Source organism: Schistocerca nitens, chromosome 3 (assembly GCF_023898315.1).
Source record: "Schistocerca nitens isolate TAMUIC-IGC-003100 chromosome 3, iqSchNite1.1, whole genome shotgun sequence".
NCBI classification, from domain to species: Eukaryota; Metazoa; Arthropoda; class Insecta; order Orthoptera; family Acrididae; genus Schistocerca; species Schistocerca nitens.
Window position 1 is genome coordinate 509,243,428 of NC_064616.1, and position 13,151 is coordinate 509,256,578.

A 13,151-nucleotide genomic window follows, 5' to 3' on the forward strand; every position below is an offset into this window, starting at 1 on the left:
AGGAGACAAATCTTCATAGGAACATACTACCGAAATCTGTTGAGGTTACCCAAGGCTGCTAAGAGGAAGCGTTGCAGGAAGCCGTGGATGATGAATTATCATTATCATTATTATTATTATTATTTGCTACGCAACAACGCCCCAGTTCATTCTGCACAGGATGGTCACAAATACTGCTTCTTTGGTCTATCAAATTTTGCCTCAGTTCACTTATTATCGTTACATGGCAGCCAGTGACTGCGCTCTCTCTCTGTGAATGGTGTGACCACTGCATAGCAGGCATTTCCACAATGACGGCGTGGTGATTTTGGAGATGAAGTTCCAGCAGCTGAATTGCAGACAGAGGTCCCCTCCATCGTTCGGAAAGAATGTGTCGCACTGAATGGTGAGAATATGGACAATGACACTATTAACAACTTTCATGGTCGCAATTTTCTATTTTTCCATTTTTATGACCATCCCTCTAACAGCAACATCCGTGAAACACTATAAACTTAAAGCTTAGTCGTGCCTGGAAGAGCTCCGTGACATCTTAGCCGCTTGAGCCGTTGTCCTCGAAAGGTGAAAATATCTTCAAGTCCAGCTTCTGCTCTCAGTTTTGTGTCTTCCACTGTGTTTCATTCCAATGGACACACAGAGTGAACCAGTCAATCATTGTCGAAAACGTCACTGCGCTTTCCTTCAGTTGCGCGCGGTTTCCCTTAAAGCGTAATAATTTAAGCTTATGTAGAACGATAAATGCTAGGTGTTAATAATGTCAGTCTTATTTTCAGTGCAAATTTTTCTTTTTCTTGTGACACTCTTGGGGTACAGACTAACGGTGCTTCCACTGGTATTAACAACTGGCCCAAAACTTGGGAGCATCACTGGTTTATACTCTGCACTCTGATGATGCATTCGTGGATTTCTGACTACATAGCTGGCCGAAAAACGCTCTTACGTGAAGTATACAAATGACAAACCAGTAATTAATAAAACATTGTCAAAATGAAAATAGGTTTCACAGTGTGCCCACTTACCAAATATACATGAAGATATCCTAATAGACTCCCGGACGAAACGTCCATTTTTTTATGTCTACGCTACGCTTTGAGTACCAGTTTGCTACTGAATAGCTTGGGGCCACAATGCTCGTCTGGTATGTACGCACAAAGGCGTTGGGTGTCCTCTGGGGGAGGTGGGGGTGGGGGGCGGCTGGATACTTATTGAATGGTGAACTTTTCGTTAACTAATTAAATTTAATTCGCTACGTAAGTCAATTTGCGTGTGACGCAAAGCAGTTATGAAACTTACACTAACGTTTTTCCCATTGGATTCGTCTGAAATGTTAACCGCTATTAACTGAAGAATCATGCGGAGGGGGCATGCAACGAAGAAATTCGAAGAACTTTGTGCAATAAGGGGTAACTCACATTTTACAAATTTGACGTCGAACAAAGGCTGTGGTTCAAAGTGATTTGACCGAGTATGTTTGGTGCAAAATAGTGTTATCTCCAGTATTTATCCTTTTCTTCCCCCGAAGTGATACAGCAGGTAAGATTCTGAAGCTTACAGGGGCTGGTGTATATTACGGGAAACGCGGAGTTATCCCCTTCCTGCACGGAGGTCTTCATTCATATAAGGATCGAGACGCTTGGATACGTAACTGCAAGGAACTACCTTATGGGCTGTTTAAGTCTATATAGTTGTCAGGCGCATTTTATCTGGTGTTTGCAATTTCGCTTCTTGCAGCCTAAAGAAATACAGTTTGCTCTATGCTTCATGCGACGTCCAGCGTCGACGGGAAGGGTCGTTTGTTTCCCATAACAAAATGATTTTTGAAGACTTCTTTTGCGTATCCATTCTACAGAGCGGAGGCAAAATAGTTTCGTGCGATACTCATTTTTTAGGTTTGTAATAACAGGGACAGCAAAACAAGAACAACCAGAACTCTAGCAGCCACTGTGCAACGCAACTGCATGCCGGTGGCAGTCTGTGCGGCTTAGGGCGGTGCTCTCGCTGCTGGAGTACTGGATGTTTGCTCTACCGCTGTATAGAATAGGTACGTAGAATTCCGCTTTGAGTATTTTGTTCGTAACGAAAAACAAATATACGATTTCCGCCGACACGGGGCGTAGCATGAAGAACGTGACGAGCAGTCTTTGCTTGGGGGTAAATCCAGCTACACATAGCAAAAACTGAATTGCAACCATCTGCCGAAACAGCAGATGAAATCGTTCTGATTACGTTTAGAAGAGACCCTGTGTATACAAAGTGCGCGAGTGTGCATAACTATTTCGCACTTGGTGTTAACGACCAAGACAGACGTAAGGCCGAAATGGTGCAGCTCTAGTGAGTGGCGCAGAAAGCAACGAACTCGCCGGCCACGCAAAGGCTCGGGCGCGTGGCTTGGGTAATTTCGCTGGTGTGCCGCAACAACGTACTAAGCCGCTAAACAGAATGCAATTTATCGGCAATTCGCAAACGTCACACTACAGACTACTAGCCACACGCAGCAGCTTTGAACATGAGCCCACGGCCAATCACGTAGTTTGCTGTCCCGCCTAGTGAAGTGACAACCAGACGAGATGCATCAACGTATCCTTTCACATTGCGGTCGCATTTTCAGTGGTCGTTCCGTTTTTAGTCCTCCATACGCTTCCGTTTCTAATATAGCGCGAAGACCTACATGCAATGTAATTTTACAAGAATTCCAACCGATGTTTAAGACACTACACAAGACTTACTGCAGTATCTTAACTCTAAACGACATTGCGAAACAAAATTTGACGTTTTATAAACTCGAAACAATGTTCACGACGAACTGCAATGGTACACCATGGATAGCCTGAACCATTTATTCTATGAAATACGTACGCATCTTAGGCAGCTAACACTCTTAGGAGTCGTCAATTAGTTCCTTCAGAAATGAACCGTAAGCAACGTATCTGGCTCATCTTACAATGTAACCGATCCACCAACACGAATGAATACGTGATTGTGCACATTATTCTGTAACATCGACCGAAAACGTGTGTGCTCTGGTACGTGTAAGCTTCATGGTCCAACTACTTATCAGCGACTGCTCTCCTAGAATACGCGACATTGTTTCCTAGGACGTTTGATAATTCTGTCCCGTCTTCTTGCGAATATCCTTCCACAATTGTTTCACGTAACGGAATTCAATCGATATCCGTGGACTATCCTCATTTTAGTCTGTTATTGGTTTGCACCAAGTAAGTGTGTACTGGACGACGTTTGTCACCTGGAACGCGAAACTTTCATCTATATTTAATCCATCTTATGGTTGCAGTAGTCGCTATTCTTGGCAGAAGTGAGACAAAATGAATGGACATCTTAATAATGGTAACCATCTATTCTCTTTTCAAGAGCATTTTAGCTTCGCCAAAAGAAGCTGTGAGCGCAGTATAATTAGCGCTTCAGTTGGTTATGCAAGAACTCTGCAAAACTCACAGCTATATCTGAAGTTTTAACGAAAGCCTACACATATTCTTCCGTAAATTTGTGTATTTTCCACCAGAACTCCATGAATTTCAATTACGAATGCACCAAAGCATCACATACGCGCATTACTGGCGTGTTGGCATCGCAATGATTGACTTTGAAAAGCCATCTGAAGTCTTGCAGAAGCTTTGCTTCTAGATGTACACTGGTGGACGGAAAACGCTTTTGAGCACACAGTGGACGGACTTTTATTGTTAGTCCCATACAGCTGTACATTTCGTCGTCTTCACAATTCGTCAACAACAAACGGCGTGCGAGTTTCACTGACGAATTTTGTATTTATATTCTTGAGAGTTTCTATACTCACATCACCTGCCGGTGGCTACACTGATCTTACTCCCAGGAGCGAGAAAAGCTGTTTATTATTCGCTGGACGGTGTATTAAATCAACCTAAAAACTAAGTTACAATATTAAAATATTTACGACATATAATGATCCGACGATTTTCGCTGCTAGATTTGGAATTTTCCGGAGGTATTCGCAAATAAATTTGGGTCCTGTGTATAAAACACCATCTGATAGCCGCAACAACAACTCACGATTAACAGTACCTACCTAGCCGTTATTGGGTGCACCGCCTGGCAGTGGGACGCTTACGTTAGATTAAGCGATAGCCCTGAAAAGGGATAAAAACCTGCAAATACTTTTAGTTGAAGTAAGAATGCTCAGCATTATTAACTGATGCTAGTTTTTTCTATTTAGTAATGGCTACCTTCAAACTATAACTTGAGAGAAGGTCTTCCAAGCCGTCGTAGTATTTTGTTCGTTGTTATTCGAAAATGTTTTGGCACTACGACCGTGTTCATCAACCTAGCTATTAAACATTCTTTCTGTAAGGCATATAATTTAATTTTCAACTTTTCGTGTTTCCTGATTTGACTTCTGTTTAAGAGTTTCGTTTACGAGGCATCCTAAGACAAACCTCTTTCCCTTAGCATTCCTAGCAGGACTTAACAGAATCTTCAGAATCATTCTTTAGGGAATTCAGTACGTTTCCGTAACTTATGATATATGAGGTTCAGATCTGTCAGTAAGACGCCACAGAATTTTAGCATTCAAGACAGCGGCACAAAAAGTGGTGTAGTTAGTGTCAGGACTACAATTACGAAAGTTTGAGCTTCGACGCTTACTTCTGGCAATGAAATATGTATGAAAAATGCTAAGCTGCGCCGTGGTTCGGGATGAGTCAGTTCGAAGTTCTAAGGAAGGTAAGGGTATATCATCTCCAATTTGACGACCATGCCCAGTAAAGCACTGTTGTGTTCAACCTTCCGGGTGGGCCGTTTCTACTTAATGCAAATTTTGCGATACGAGTTTCACGTTTGGTCAGAACTAAAATACATAGCATAAACAGGAGCAAGAAATGTAACGGTTTCTCTAGGTTCTTCGTGTATGCAGCGGAGGCACTATACCGAGCGAACAGATTCTGCTGTAACAGTTCATTCGCCGAAGTGTCGCCTCGTGGAGCTGTAGTAAACTGTCAAGCTAGAAAAACGGCTTTTTAGAACAAATTATGGCCAAATTACCATACGTACGTCTCAAATGATACGTATGAAGTGGCGACGTGACTTTCACCAAGAAAGATTTAAAATTCAAAGTTACAGTAGGGTAACGCGTGCAAGAAAAGGCTTAGATGCCAAAATCAAGTCACTTTCGGAGCCAGATTAAAATTTATAGGTTTTTAGAACAGGAAAGTGGTGCCATCACAGCATCTGCACTATGGTTTTTAAATTGAAAAGTCTATCGGCCAATGGTTGAAACAAATTACCTGTTCTTCGAGTCCACGGCCGTCCTGATGTACTTTCCACACTGTGCGCTAGGTGACAACTGCGGAAATCTTGATACGACACTCTCCTTCAGGCATAGCCTTGGCGTGACACCGTCGAATGATATTGAAGTGCGTCACGTAAAGGCAAACAAAGACCTTCCATGCGATGTGCGTGACTCGCGAAGAAATACATCCTCATGGACGCTTTTCATATTGTTTGATCCATTTACGACGTGTTAAATCGCGAAACACCTGCCGCAGCACAAAGCGCTGAGTGGCAAGGATATCTTCTGCAAGACGGTCACGTTAAAGCGTCAGCTCCCGCAGTGCCACGACACGAATAATGGCTCCGTAGCATGTGACGCTGTACGCGCTTTTGCGCTGCGAACTTGGCCGCGCAACTTGCTGCCTCGTCTTTGCCGGATTGATTAAGTTTGTAACAACTTCCCATCGACAGGAAATTTAACAGGAGCAAGAACCCATCTTGCAAGCTGAAACGTTACGAACATGACGTGTTACTTCCCGTCTATAAAGTGTGTGTGTGTGTGTGTGTGTGTGTGTGTGTGTGTGTGTGTGTGTGTGTGTGTGTGTGTGTGTGTGTGTGTGAAGGATCATCACGCAGTTTATGGTTTAGCGTCTCGTCGACGAAGTCATAATGTACTGCACAAGATTAGGTAGTACAAGAATAGGGAAGTAACTTTGTGTTGTCCTTCTCAAAGGAATCGTTCCAGTATTTGTCGTATGCGATTTAGCAGCAACACAGAAAACCTGAATTTTTATGACCAGATGGTCAGTTGAAAAAGCCAAGCCGCTCCTCCTCCCGGACGCGACACTACACATAATGGGCTAGAGCTGAACTATGGGAGACTCGGCTCCTCAGTAAGATTATATTAATCCTGTTAAGTTTATTTCTACGCTATCTATCAAAAGTGTTGTGCTAATCCTCTGACGTTCATTGAAATGTTTTAATACATGCTTTAACACATATCAGCGAACTGGTCATTTAGCTTTATCTAGCTTCATTCGGCTTACAGCACTTCCCATCCCTTAGGAAAACCATGAATTTATAACCCAGTGGGAATAAACTTGATAAATAGAAACCATCAGAAAGTCGGGAATCATTTGATATTAATGATATAGTTTATCATTATGATAGTTTCTCACTAAGGTAATACTTCAACTGACATCTATGGTTATACGAATTAGAGAGGGCGTAGAAGATTTAAATAATTCATATATTAGGTTTCACAGTTTCCATAGACACGCCGTTTACATTAGAATGTCTAATATCTACGGTCATTCGTGCAAAGTCAAACGAACTAGAACGAGAAGCCGAAAGAAATTAACAGTAGCAGTCGACATTTAGCAGACTGCGTTCTACAAGAAATTTAGGTACTAGTCATTCCTCAAATATTTTTAGAGAATTGAGTACTTACAGAACGAACTTGCTTGATGTTCTTCCTTCTGTTTTGCTATCAGAGGAGGAGGAATTCACACATGCGCTGCTGGTGTTTCAAATGCTCACATTACGTGGGTGTTTCGAGGGGATGGTCAACCATGTCGACAAAGTATGAGTTGGTATTTGCTAGTGGCCTGAAACCATTTTAGGCCTGTTATACAGTCTGTGTATGAAGCAGCAGAAGGAGCAGGAGCAGCAGCAGCAGCAGCAGCAGCAGCAGCAGCAGCCGCCGCCGCCGCCAACAGGTTTCGTTGGTGAAGATTGTCTTATCTGCTATCGATATTTCGAAACGGTGCGAATCAATTAAAAACTTTGTTAAAACGACGCAATCATCATGTATGAGACTGCCTTATCTTTTACGTATCTCAATAAGTAGTTTTTGGAGTAGAGTTATTTTAAACGGTCATCACAATGAAATCAAGATAAGACATCGTCCATCAGCATGATGACATTTAGCAAATACGTACACTCATCTGTCTCACAGTAGTCAGAGGCCCCGTATTCGTTAATTTAACACGTACGCTAAAAGGGGAACCACTCGGAACAGTACTGTGACAAAGCAGTGCAGGAGTCCTACAAAATGTTTTTATTAAGAAGGGTTGACCAATGAGCACATGCCATTACGCTGCATCTGATCATCTGATAAAAGCTATGTACTAGCTGAAGGCCTCACCGCATATACGTCAACATGTGGGTTATTGGTAGGTACTGTCTCTTCAGTTCAGACATTTAACTGTGAGACGTTGTGTAAATATCTCAATTTGCCTCTTATAATATGGCTCTAAGTGTTTCTGGCTTCAACTCTCTCTGCTACAACCAATTTTCTGGTGCTCTACACACATAGACACTAATTATCGTAAACAGAAATGCCAAGCAGTGTCCGCAATTAGGAACGGCATTGAACTACAGATAAACTCTTTTGGAGGGGATTAACAGTTTGGAGGAATCTGGCGAGATGCTACCCCAGTAGTGCTATACCTAGGTAATCATTTGTGATCTAACCTGCTCTTAATTGCCTTACATAAATTACATGATTAATATTGAACTACATAATTCCCACTTAAGGAAGTTAAATATAGTAAAACAGTTATTTATGAACGATCAGTCTTCTACGAAGTTTTTCCATTTAAGTAACTGGAAGCTTTAATCTTCTACCTGTCTAGTTTTTAGCAATTTACTTCCGACTGTTTACGCTGGCTGTTACTTAGGGACCAAAAAATTATGTTCTGTGCGATTATAGACTTGCAGCTCTGCTTCCGTCTTGAGTATGTGGACAAAAGTACTCTTGACGAATGTTACAGCACAGCGCACTAGTTAAAATTAAGTTTGAAATCATCTTGTCGCCAGCAACGTATGTTTGCAAGAATGAGAAAGCTCAAACCACTGACTGAACTGACGGAGTCCTGTTGGTGTAACATGGAAATTACTGGCAAGAATTGAGACATTTAAATGCGTCTTAATGTAAATCTATTTCTTCTGAAGGTTTCTGATACGCACGAGACAATTACGAGGAGCAACTAGTTGTTCTAGTGGTAGTAAAGTAACAGACATTTTACATCTAATTCATGGAGTAGTCACACGTAATTGAGCTTGTGAGAACATTAAGTAGTACAAAAATCTAGGTATAGGTTTCTAGTTCTGGAGAACAGAATTCTTGTAGACGGAGCACTGACCGAAGACTTGTGATTGGGGGGGGGGGGGGGGGGAGGCACATGTGTGTCCTTTTTATAGGCATTTGCTTTGATCGATTTAAGGAAACTACGAATATTTAAATCTGAACGACTTCAGAGGTGTCTGAAACAAATGATCCAGAATGAATGTTCAGTGCGCGAACAACTACGCCAATGCAAACTTTTATCGACACACGTTACGCAGTTACAGTGTCTGGTGAATCCGAATGTGTGTCCGTGGACTTTAACGTCATGTCGCAGCTATTTCAAATTATTTGTCACGTTTCACCGCAAATCTGAACCGATTTACAGTATCCAGGACAGCGTTACAAATAGCCGTACATAGGAGAATGGGTGAAAGACCAGTTCCCAGCAACAACCGTATGCCGCGAGATCTGGGCTAATGATTTGCTGCCAGCAGCCGTAGGCCCTGCACAGCGATTACATCAGCACAGACACTCGCTTCAGGGGTGCGACTAACTTACTGCCTCTAAAACGGAAGTAAGACGTACTTTAAAACTATCAAGCTATTTTCGTCGCTCCTAGCTCCCTTCCCACCCCCCTCTGGTGTGTGTGTGTGTGGGGGGGGGGGGCGCAAGGACAACTTCTTGAACTGCTGGCAAGTTTGTGTTATTGAAATCACTGTGTTGGGGGACGTACACGGAAGTAACAGAATTTTTTTTTTTCCTGTAAGGGACTGAGTGAGGGCGTTGTGAAATTCCATGGGCGGAAATCTACGTGAGTATTCTGATAATGCCGTAGTTTACTCTCTGATTGGAAATACATTTTTGATCTAGATTTTTCAATTTTCATGACTGTGCTTATTTATGTACCACTTGGATTGTAAACACTGCAGTTTGTTACACGAAACAAGAGGATATATTTCTCTTCATTTAGGAAGAAGTAACGTGGCGTAATACAATATCCTTAGTGTTATCGATCATTTGGATCACACGGAATATCTGTTGTAATAAAGGAAGAAAGCAAAGGAAGAAAGCGTAAGTTAAATGATGCAACTAGAAAAAGAGGAGACGTCAGATTTTCATTTCTGCTCGACAACGAATGATAATGGGATTTAGCAAGTAAATTTCTGGTTGACAGTCGTGTGACAGCAAAATATACTTTACTAACACAAAACCCAATTATTTGTCCTGTGGTTGACTTCGAGATCCGAGACTCGCTGTTATCTGGATGCCGAATGTATGTAGTCATGAAGTCTCAGGAAGTCTGAAAGGACTACGGCTATCCAGCGACTGACCCCCGAAGCAATCTATTAATAATCTGAAACTATTAACAATTAGCTAAATATTAACAAAAACCTATTTCTGACAATTATCTTAGATCAACGTCATGTTGAATTATTTACTTTCACGATACACAATGATCAGTTGAATAATTCAATTCTTGTACTTCTAAGGAAACTTATCGCTTCCTGTATATGGCATGTGTAGCGATAAAGGAAAGTAATACATAAAAAAAGACTGACTATGCTATTTTCTCTAAGATTGCATGGTAGTTGTTACTCCACAGGTTGAACACTAATAACTGCTTAAACCATCAAGGTAATTAATTTTAACGAGCGATCAAGTGAATAATAACTGTTGAAAATGAACACTATTCTCGATATTTTGGCAAAAGCTGATGTCGTTAATGTCGTCAAGGTACAGTCTCTCAGTAGATCACTACGAGAAAGAAATTACGCTTTATGACGAAAAATTCCTCATAATACTTGTATTAGTGAGAATTGTTCAATACCAACAGTTATTTTCTACCAATAAATTTTGACATAGCGTATATGGAGCAACAGCGACCGCTAACCGAAACTAATGTTGATAGAGTCCAAATGGCTTTTTAATTTGCGACCAGTTTCGGAGATTCTACTCAAAACTGTGAAACGATGGCGTTGTAGGAATCCAAGACTAATTTATTAACAGCCGACCCAGAGACGTAGTATGAGTGTGAGGACGCAACGAGAAGTTGATCTGAAGATGGTTTAACCGAAATCTGTAGCCAAAAATAAATAAGACGAGCTACTTTTACTGTATTAAGGTTAGTCTATTACCGTCAAAACGAGTTAAGTGTTATTTTCTGCAGATCAGTGGCTGAAGTTACGTGTAGCTACACCATTATGTTTGAATTATCGACGTTACTGCAGTAAATCTAACGGATTTACTTTACTACTGCGCCATACATTTCTACATATATTACATTAACACATATACAACGTATTACAAAAAAATGTTCAAATGTGTGTGTGTGTGTGTGTGTGTGTGTGTGTGTGTGTGTGTGAGAATTTCTAAGGGACGAAACTGCTTAGGTCATCGGTCCCTAGACTTACACACTACTGGAACTACCCTAGGCTAAGAAACACACACACACACACACACACACACACACACACACACACACACACACACACACACACACACACACACACACACACACACACGAGGGATGACTAACCTCCGGCTGGAGGGGCCGCGCAGTCCGTGACATGACGCCTCAAACCACGAGGCCATATATACATATATTACATTATGAAGGGTTCTTTTTAAGCAGATATTGTCAGCCAGAACTTCGCTAACGCCTATTTGTGTTAGTAGAAATGTGTGAAGATCACCCATTAGTTACTAAGTCTTACGCTTCTGTTCCTTTTACAAATACATTACTTTAGTTAAAGTTCAACTGACATCTATGGTTATACGAATTAGAGAGGGCGTAGAAGATTTAAATAATTCATATATTAGGTTTCACAGTTTCCATAGACACGCCGTTTACATTAGAATGTCTAATATCTACGGTCATTCGTGCAAAGTTAAACGAACTAGCCATTCTTAAGGGAATAACAAGGTCGGTACCATTAGTTATTCCTTTGAATTGTGAATCAGCATTCAGTTTAGCATTTCCTGACCAACACACGGAAGGACTGTTAAACGTGTGAAAATTCGCAGCTGCCGCTGGTTGCGGGCGGACCACAAAGCATTTATTCAATCGTATCGATCACTGAGTCATCGCCCACACAGTTGTTGCATTTTGTGGGGGACGGAGCGACAGGACGGGCACAGCAGGAACTAAACTCAGTTGGCTGACAAGACTTGAGTATATCCCACGTGCCTGTTTTGCAGATTTTTATCGGCTTTGCTCAGCGCTATGACTTACGTCTAATGCTTATGCTAAGGGAGAGCGAAAATTTTCGAACAGATCTTTGGTTGTTAGGAACTGTAGCGTGAGCTATTCGTGAACCTTTTCGTCTCTACGAGACTACGGTATAATCAGTTTCTTCAGTTCCACGGAAGTATATATATATCCCCTTGAAGTCTCCCTTAAAATGACACGGTGAGCAGATTTCGTTGATTTCTTCGGATCAGTTTAGAAATTTAATGGGAATCGAATTCACTCAATGACCCAACAGCGAACTACGTTGAAACTGCATTTATTACTTCGAAACTATGTCAGTGTAAGGCCAAGAAATTTTTGCGCCCCCTTGTGTTATTTCTTTGGAAACTATCTTTGACATCAGTCGTAACAAAACAAAAGTTGATTTAATTTCGTTTACCTATGGTGATTCAGTTACAGCGTTTCTCCAGTTGGCGCAGAGTTCCTAAATGTTCCACTGTTTAAATCGCCAATTACACAGCGACGCACTGAATGACAGTGTCTCAACATTTGTAGCTGCTCGCTGCGCGTATTTCTGCTGTCAGTTCGTAGCATGATAGAACTTTGCGTTATGTCTGCATAACAGTCGAACAGCGGCCTATGTGATTCAGCCAGTCAGCGCCCTCAAGTCACTAACATGTCTTTACTCACGGAAAGTTAAACGTTGTCTGCAAGTGTGCTAGCAAAATTCCAAAGCCGCTGCAGTGAAAGTACCGTCGCCGTCAGAAGCGGTTCTCTACCGTTTTCTTGCATCTGTAAGTTGGATTAAGTATGGATAGCGAAGTATTTAGAGCCATAGACAAGCAAATGTCTTACGGATCTCTAGCATTTTACTATGAGATATCTGAAAAAAACATCTTAAAAGTAACCTTTACTCGGTGCAACACTGAAGAGCAGTTTTCAGCTGAGATTAAGTCTCGCGCTTTTGAACGTACTATATGTATACATAAAATAATGCAAACTAACTTCTCCAAAATTAGTTTCGGTATGACATCAGTACAAAATGAAGATTTCTTCCCGTCAACGAATACAAGAATTTTTATCACATTACAGAATTACGGATATATCTTTGCAGCTTTCCACGGTGGTAACTACAGGCGATACCAGGAATCTATACGAATGAAATCAGTACGAATTAAATCAGTAGCTAGGAAACGACAGTATGTTTAAGATTTAACAGAAGTATTCTAAGAGGGTATGCTATACCTGATCATGCATGCAAAACCAGTGGTTTCTGTTCTACAGAAATGTCACAACGTATGAAGAAGCCAACCAATGCGACAAGCTGTTTCCACGAAATTTTAATCATCAACTTTCTCCTCGGAATGCAACTGTTTTGTCGTTGACCACCAACATAGGGGGATATGATGATAGTATAATCGTAACGTGAGAAGGGAAAAATGGCTCTGAGCACTATGGGACTAAACATCTGTGGTCATCAGTCCCCTAGAACTTAGAACTACTTAAACCTAACTAACCTAAGGACATCACACACATCCATGCCCGAGGCAGGATTCGCACCTGCGACCGTAGCCGTCGCTCGGCTCCAGACTGTAGCGCCTAGAACCGCACGGCCACTCCGGCCGGCGCTGG

General features: G+C 41.6%; 1 protein-coding gene across 3 annotated transcripts in view; it reads right to left on the reverse strand.

The window, feature by feature from the left end:
* LOC126248433 (beta-1,4-glucuronyltransferase 1) overlaps positions 1-13,151 on the reverse strand; it is a 323,883-nt gene that overhangs the window by 183,862 nt on the left and 126,870 nt on the right. Inside the window, exon 1 of one of the 3 annotated variants that reach the window (XM_049949405.1) lies at positions 5,274-5,372. The exons of the other annotated variants lie outside the window; for them this stretch is intronic. The gene's annotated coding sequence lies outside the window, so the exon portion shown is untranslated. Of the gene's footprint in view, positions 1-5,273; positions 5,373-13,151 lie in introns of those variants that run through there. 3 annotated transcript variants of the gene reach the window in all.